Source organism: Palaemon carinicauda, chromosome 11 (genome assembly GCF_036898095.1).
Source record: "Palaemon carinicauda isolate YSFRI2023 chromosome 11, ASM3689809v2, whole genome shotgun sequence".
Lineage (NCBI taxonomy): Eukaryota > Metazoa > Arthropoda > Malacostraca > Decapoda > Palaemonidae > Palaemon > Palaemon carinicauda.
In genome coordinates, this window is record NC_090735.1 from 14920043 (window position 1) to 14929240 (window position 9198).

At 33.1% G+C, this 9198-nt stretch overlaps 1 long non-coding RNA gene across 1 annotated transcript; it reads right to left on the reverse strand.

The window, feature by feature from the left end:
- Nucleotides 1–2067: 2067 nt before the first annotated feature.
- Nucleotides 2068–8920, reverse strand: LOC137649625 (uncharacterized). Its single transcript, XR_011045796.1, has 5 exons — nucleotides 8209–8920; nucleotides 5554–5609; nucleotides 3650–3710; nucleotides 2826–2890; nucleotides 2068–2172 (listed from the first exon to the last, which is right to left on the reverse strand). It is a non-coding gene; the product is annotated as an uncharacterized lncRNA (long non-coding RNA).
- Between the last annotated feature and the right edge of the window lie 278 nt (nucleotides 8921–9198).

A 9198-nucleotide genomic window follows, 5' to 3' on the forward strand; every position in this document is an offset into this window, starting at 1 on the left:
TTTCTATGCTTTTATGAACTTAAATCACCTTTCTTATATAATATGAACAAATGTTATTTGCGTGCATATGTTTTTAGGTTTGATGCATTTTCTTCCTTGATTTAATGTCATCGGTGGTTTAGCAGTAATCCCTCTCAAATGCATTTGGCTCTACACTCTTATTACTCAAGCTACCTATAGTTTCCAGTATACAATCAATTAAAAAATTATTTTTTATTAAAAAATAAATTTTTAAATATACTTACCCGGTAGTTACATATATATAGCTTAAATCCTGCGTCAAAACGCGAGATTTAAGCTATATATATGTAACTACCAGGGAAGTTTTAAAAAGGTTGAGCATTACAATAGAAAAATGTAATTTTGAGACAAGGCTTTACGATACAAAGGTGTGATTAAAATTTAAATAACTCCCATCAATAAAAAATTCAACATCTCAAAAATTAAGGTGTATGCAAACGTGAGAGGACAAACATGGAGACCATGGAGCCCAACCAATATTTGCACTTTTCTCTGGCATCTGTTTTCAAAAGACAGACCTCAGGGTCTAGCCTTTACAACTAAACAGTGCCTCACTTATAATGGCTCTATAACCCCAACAAAATCAGGTGTGCAACCATTTCCTACCTTCATTCTACCATATAGGAATGTCCATCAGTTCCAACTTTTAGTAACCACAGCCAAATGAGAGCCTGTAAAGAAGATTTCATTTAAGAAGAAAAATATGAAAGTACAACAACAGAACATAATAGCTCAAGTTCTCAGTCCGCCCTAGTTGGCATCATTAAATCAGAAATGTTTTAACCCTTTGTTTATTTATCTCATCACAGCAATAAATTCAAATTCAACAAATATCAAGACCAATACTTACCGAAAACAGTTAACCTCATTGGTACAGTTTTCAAGAACTCTACAAAACTCTCTGCTAACCCATATGGTCTCGATTCCAAAAAAAAAAAAATCCTGCAAAAGAAAATTAACTCTCTCAATGTACATTAATTAGTACAAATACTACTTTGGCTACTTTAACTCAAATTACCTTTTCATAAATTTCACTATTCTTAAATATACTTTGTTACAGAAGTACTGTATACTAAAATTCTTCATATCAACTCCCTGTGTGAATTAAAGTTATAGATAGGGCTAGGAGCAGCATTTCCTAACCAGACATGAAATACAAATGAAATTGTTAAGTATTTCACTGGTCTAACTCTTTGAAACAAAATAAACTAATACATCTTGAATGGCGGCATAAACTAAATAGCTTTGGAAATACTGTAATGGTAAAACATAAAATATATTAAATGCATTTTTACACAAATCCCCTTTCGTAAAGAATATACAAGCGTTACTTGCATGCATGTTTTTAGTTTTGATGCATCTTCTTCCTTGGTTTAATGTCATTAATGGTTTAGCAGTAATCTCTCTCAACTGCATTTGGCTCTCCCACCTTCCTTACTCAAGCTACCTATAGTTTGAAGTTTAATCATACAGTCTCTGGCCTACAAATGAAAAAAAAAAAAAAAAAAACCTTTGAAAATTAAAAGCGGCACATGCAATTCTCAGACATGGCCTTACAATACGAAAGGGTGATTAAAATTTGAATAACTTCCATAAATCAAAACTTTAAAACATTTCAAAAATTAAGGTGTATGCAAACGTGAGAGGACAAACATGGAGACCATGGAGCCCAACCAATATTTGCACTTTTCTCTGGCATCTGTTTTCAAAAGACAGACCTCAGGGTCTAGCCTTTACAACTAAACAGTGCCTCACTTTATAATGGCTATAAAAATTAGGCATGTTACTCTTTCCTACCTTCATTTTACCGTATAGGAATGACCATCTGCTCCTCCTTTGAGAAACCACTGCCAATTGATTACCTGTAAAGCAGATTTCGCTAATCAAGAAAAATATCCAAGTATAACAACAGGGAACACATCAACTTGCGTTCTCAGTCCGCCCTAGTTGGCATCATTAAATCAGATATGTTTTTAACCCTTTGTAAATGTATCTCATCACAGCAATAAATTACACATTTTACAAATATCAAAACCAATACTCACAAAATAAAAATAAAAAATTAACTCGGTTTGCGTAGTTGTTCAGAATTCTAGAAAAAGCAATCTTACAAACTTGTGCCAAGCCATAGGGTCCACACGTAAAAATATCCTGCAATAGAAATTAAATTATCAATGCAAGCCATTCGGTACACTATAACTAATGATTTAGTTAATAAATAAACAGACTTTTACTTGCACTTAGTTAACTTTTTGTTACAGGAGTCAGGCTTAAACAAAATATTAGTTTTACAATTGATTTGAGCAAAAATAAACCTTCAAAAGAATAGACCTAAAATATTTTTCGACAGGACAAACAAAACCTAATGGGATTTTATTATTCAAGTACGGTAACTGTTCACCTTATGAAGGCCCACCCATTTTGATATTTATAAGTGTTATGACGAGAGACCCACATAAGCTTTTCTATTCCTATTTATTTCTTCCTCTGCTGTGGAGATGAAGAGTCATTCTGAACTTTAGGATTGGATATATGAAAAATAAAAGTGTATCGACTAATGGAGGCCAAAGCAAAAGTAACTTCACTTTGGTACTATGATAGCGAGTTAATTTTGGTTGGATATAGAGCCCCATAGTCAACCATCAAACAGAACGTTTGAATGGAAGACACAAAGCTTTTGCTCCGGAGGTAATGTGACCAACCTTGATTCATCATACTAGTCAAATTTAAAGGGGAAAAAAAAAAGCCTTATTTAATATTACAAGGAATGTATTCTAGCCAACACCAACAGAATATTAGCTCACCTTATGCTGCCATTTACTGCACAATGCCTTGATCTCTGCATAGTGAAGGGGCAACCTCCCTTTACCTGAAATTAACAAGTTATTCTGCTAAATATATCCAATAGATATTTTCTTATGACATTTTATTCATATGATAATATTCAGAAAAATGTTTCAACTAAAGGAGGCCAAAGCAAAAGAAATTTCACTTTGGTACTATGATAGTAATTTAATCTTGGTTGGATATAGAGCCCCACAAGTCAACCATCAAACAGAACGTTCGAATGGAAGACACAAAGCTTTTGCTACGGAGGTAATGTGACCAACCTTGATTGCAATACTGAATCTTTTTCTAATATCTATTTCTTAAATAGAACAGTAGATAACCAATGTAAAATAATTTATGAAAAGTAAATTTTTGAGCTATAGGCATGCCAGGATTTTAATGCAACTAGTTTTCCTACTTGAACAATTAAAACCAACAAAAAAAAATTACCATAAACTGAGGTGCAATTCTAAGTTATACAATATATTCCATCTGTCCCATTGCCAATTCTTATCTGCTGGCTTTTGTCCACCGACGCACTTTATCGGAGTTATCCCACTGATACCGAGTTTAGTATGATGTGTCAGATCAGATGGGAGTTTTATTCTTCCTTTTCATGCTGTCTTATGTGTATTGCTTTTGTTATGTTTATAGTAGTATAACCAATAAGCTTTTAAAATCATTGCAGTTCATCCTAATTACATAAATTTACCATCAATTTCTTTCTTCATGAATTCATATGGAATGAACCAATCAATAATAACAGACCCTGAACCAATGGATTACTGTATTAGCTTACCTTATGCTGTCATATTCTGCACTAAACCTTGATAAATACAGTAATGGAGCACTCCATTTACCTGAAAGTAACAAGACTTGGTTATTCTACTAATTATAACTCATGAACAAATTTTTTTTTTTTTTTACAAATACTCAATTCATCTAATAATATTCAAGAAAATGTTTCAACTAATGGAGGCCAAAGCAAAAGAAATTTCACTTTGGTACTATGATAGCGAATTAATCTTGGTTGGATATAGAGCCCCATAGTCAACCATCAAACAGAACGTTCGAATGGAAGACACAAAGCTTTTGCTACGGAGGTAATGTGACCAACCTTCATTGCCATACTGTAAGCCGCTGAACCCTAGATAATTTGGGAATAGGCTGCTGTGTATGACCATTTGCTTGAAAATTCATAATTTCCACACGTTTGAGAATATATTCTGAAGTCTTATACTGAAATTATAGGTACCCAGTCAATAACTGTAACTTTTAAAAATTTGAAGAAACTTTAAAAATATCCTATTAATTGTTGTAAAAAAATTTTTAAAAATGTTAACGGATTATTTTCAAATTTCAAAAACCATGATTTTTCATTTTCACCAATTCCCAAAAATTTGATTTCACAAATGATTTGCTCTGACAATTTTTCTCTTCTTTCTAATGATATACTTATCAATAAAAAAATAAATAATGAATAGGATAAGTTATGAGGAAAAGTATGTTTCAGAATTATGGTTGTCCAAGGATTTTTATGTAATTTCAGATTTCCTCTTGGAAAAAATTAAATTAACATAATTACCCTAAACACAGAGTTGTAATTACAAGTTATACATTCCATCCGTTCCACTCCTGAATCATACCTTATGGTTCCTGTCCCAACCTCCTTTGCAGGGCTATTAGCAGTATGCCATCATGCACCATTTAGCTTTTTTTTTTTTATGCTAACAGAAGACATCTTATGTGCGTTGATATATGTATTTCTTTTGGCATGATATTGAAATCATAAATGCCAAACCACTTACACAGTGAAAATATGCCAAACAACTAAATTTAGGCTCGCGAGAGTAAACAAAGCGACACCGTTAAAGTTGAGTATCTATGGGGTAATTTCGAGTGATCCCAGAGTGAGAGCTGTATTTTAATTTTGTAGAGGTTGATAACCGTTTTAGGCGTGTGCAATTGTCAGAAGACAAAAAAACTTACCAATGCAGACAATGTTGTCAAGATGATTTCATAATGAAAACAAGTTATATCTTCGTTATTTATCTAGATAATCAAATGATACGTCTCATGGGCTATATATGCTTTCCTAATTTTTTTCTCTTAAAATAATGGTAATTAAGAAAATAAAATGGCAGCCAATTTCCCATTACGCAGGAAAGTTCCCTCTCCCCCCCAAAAAAAAAAAAATTTACATGGAATGATACCACCTACACTAACCCACCACAGGTAAAGTGGAAGATACATGGCTAGTTATTCTGCAAAATATATTTAAAGGATAATTTGTTCTGACAAATACTTAATTCACCCAATAATATTCAAGAAAATGTTTCAACTAATGGAGGCCAAAGCAAAAGAAATTTCACTTTGGTACTATGATAGTGAATTAATCTTGGTTGGATATAGAGCCCCATAGTCAACCATCAAACAGAACGTTCGAATGGAAGACACAAAGCTTTTGCTATGGAGGTAATGTGACCAACCTTCATTGCCATACTGAAAACCAAGGTAACTAAAGTAAATAAATAACCCATCGCTGTTACCTATAAAAATTTTGTTTTAAAGTGTTACCATAGCTAATGTTACATACTGTGCAAACCAAGTTAGTAGCTTGATATATTTTTTGTACTCTATACGAACTTATATCACAATAAATTGCAAACTAATAATTTACAATTGACAACATTCTATCCTTACCTGCTTTAAACAATGGTTATTTCTAAGCTTGTCCTGCACCTCCTATAAAGTTCAACCTGAAAAGGAAACATATACTGTTCAGTACATGAATTAGCTTAAACGTCTTCACTAGTTCAAATATCAGTCAGAAGTTAAACCCTTGTGGCATTTCCATCCCCATGAACAGAAAATGTGAAATACAAAAATATTTTTCTTATTTTCAAAAGTTTCATGCGGCCTATTTCAGTTCTCAGGCACCTAACATCTTAAAATCATAATGCATCTTTATCAAGTCGATAAGAATAAAAGATTTAAAAGTAAAAATTAGTTAAAGATCAACAATTGTTTTGTCCTTTCAATTTGCTATTTCTAGCAATAAAAAATACAAAGACAAAATTATTCTAGCATTGAACATTGGCCACCCAAGTATTTAAACCTTGCATGGAATTCCGTCATGCATCAACACCACTGTACGTCAAACCCTAGATAAAGGGCAAAACTGATGCACCTACTCGACTATACAACCTTCCAAATTGCAGTTTAAATTAAGCCTGTTCCTGGTAACCATACAGTATTCCCTAACCATATACCTCTAAAGCTAATATACCTATTACTATACATTTCTCACTAAATATACTGTATTAGAATGGCTATTACAAGATTTAATACATACAGCAATTGACTTTGTTAAAAATATTCCTCACCTGCTTTAAAACACAGGCTTTTGAAACTTGTCTGTCCATCATAATCCTACAAATTTTAAGCCTCGCAATTCAGTCAGCCCTAGTTAAAGAATTCTGTTAAATATCACCTCTTACTACAATTTACAAGACGATTTACTTAAATTTCATGTGAACAATCCTAATGTACAGTACATACCAGAAGCACACTTGTTCTAGGGTTTCAAAGTGAATTTACCGGCCATACTGAATAAATAAATCAACCCATAACCTTATGACACGTCCACAGGGTTGAACTGTCTTGAGATTATGTCGATCATATAAAGTACGTAAACTCTGACCGAAACTTTTTCCACACAGCAGAGCTACAGAACAGGTGGGTTTCGGCTTTTAGGTAACCACTACAGTAATCAGTTGGCAGCAAGTCAAGGCAGAAAGCGGCGTGTTTGTGCTAGCGTAATATGGTACGATAAAAATGGTCGGAGTTTTTCGTGATAAGAAGATTGCGCTATACATCACAATAATTGGTACATGTATAAAGAAGTAATAGAGAAACCTTCATAAAAAAGTGGATTGTAGTGGTTGAAACGCTGTGGCACACTAGGAAATTCCATGACTTTGTTGTGGGAAGTACAGTACAAGATGAATGTCACCTACTTGAGGATGGATGTTAGTTCTATTTGAAACTTTTACTGGTAATCTTATCACTTATCTCTTAGAGGGGTGCAGAACGTTAGTTCCTATTACTATAAAAAACATTCCTTACTTTACACAAACATTCCCGTTCACGCAATAATTTAATTAATTCAATAATGTTATTCCGAGACCAATACGTGCGAGTTGGACGATAAATCAAAGAATATAAAAAAGCCATCTTAACTCAAGTCACTAAAAAACCATAATGAACATGATTTTATGTCTGGCAACGTCACCGTTTCACACTCAAAGTTAGAACAAAGGCATTGTCTGTAGCCTGTTTAACAGCACACAGACACATTGTGGTTTTGTAAAATTAAACTCCCCATTTACAAACATTGTGTTTTGAATCTGCACAGTCAAACAGTTGGACGCAGCTTTAGCTAAGCCATAAGCATGCAAAAGTACTAGTTTTTACATGGTTCCTGAAAATAGTTCATGTTCTCCCATATTAGGATGTACCTTGCACGAAAAAAAAAAAAAAATAAACCACATCACAACATTTTCTAGTCTAATTACAATTTTTCATATCACCTATTCCTAGCAAAATATAACTCCTCCAGCATTGATTTATGGCAACCAAATTTTTCAATATTACATGGAATTTCCCCACGCAATAACACTACCACAATTAAATTACTGTATTTCAAACAAAAAGCATAAAATATTCAAGTCTATAAATGACTCCAAACAGAAAGGAAAAATAACCAAATTAAAAACCAATTGTTTTGTCTTCTCAGCACTTGCTATTTCTAGCAATAAAAGAAATGAAAAGACCAAGTTACTCTAGCATTGACTTATGGCCACCCAAGTATTTTAACCTTGCATGGAATTCCATCATGCACTACAGCAGCTTACACTAAGTTCCTTTGACAAAAAAAAAAAAAAAATGGAAGACAAACCCTACAATTTTCACTAATTTCAAAGTATATCTGAGAGGGTACCTATTACCTACAACCTGGTATCTATATACTTTCTTCCATCCATCCATATACCAAGGCACTTCCCCCAATTTTGGGGGGTAGCCGACACCAACAATGAAACAAAACAAAAAGGGGACCTCTACTCTCTATGTTCCTTCAGCCTAATCAGGGAATCAACCGAGTTCAGCTGGTACTGCTAGGGTGCCACAGCCCAACCTCCCACATTATCCACCACAGATGAAGCTTCATAATGCTGACTCCCCTACTGCTGCTACCTCCTCTTAGAAGATATAACTATTAATGAATTTACACAACTATAAATTGCATCGAGACACTAGTTAACTATATAAATCTACTTGTTGCCAGATACTACTCACCTGCCTTACAGATTTTAGAGCCAGCCCATCATTACAATATAAGACAACCTGAAGGACCTGGAGTAAAGCAAAATAATGGATACTATGAATACTTAAAAAAAGACCAGCAAAATTAGATTGCTATGTACTGTATAAGCACTGGTTAAAAATGTTGACTTTCATAATTCTCAAGAGGAACTAGTTATAAATTATAGACCCCCCCCAAAAAAAATTCCAAAAATTATAATTGCCATGTTGATCACATTGGAATTTACAAAATCTCCCATAATACGTGACCAAGAGATACAGATATATTCACTATTAGGTTCTTTGATGTTCAACATAAGGTAAACAATAAAAAAAAAAATTATAAATTATACCAAAATTTAACTACTGCCATATAAAAAAAGTTACTCAAAAGTTTCTTAGTTCCTAAATGGAATTTATTCTTCAGGTATTTATATATATATTGAAAAAACACCGCTGCTTTCAAAATAAGTGAAAAGAAAAGACAAGCAAAAGATAATGAAACCTAAAATATTCCAGAGTTATTCCTGTTTATCTTTTCAAGCCTGTTATTGCTAACAATAAATATAAAAAGATAAGTTGTTCTAGCAACGATTCTTGGCCACCCAGGTCATTTAACCTTGCATGGAATTCCATCTTGCATAAAATACGGTAGTTGCCCAATCACAATAGAACAGACACTTCTAATGATTACCATACTAAATATATGACTAGTAACTCTTGAAAGATTCAATTTTCTGAAAAACTAGTCATATTCATTGGAATAATTATCAAGTCTTTCCAACACGGGCCACTAGATCTACAATATAAAAATATATCTATCTAAAACCTATTTAGCAGTGAAAAAGGACAATTTCATTACCATGGAATTATCCCTGCCAAACGTGCATTTCAGTTTAGAAATGTGGTTAAAAAATTAAGCTTTGTAAGAAATTACAGATTATGAACTATTTGCATAGCATATTTCACACAGGACATCCCTAA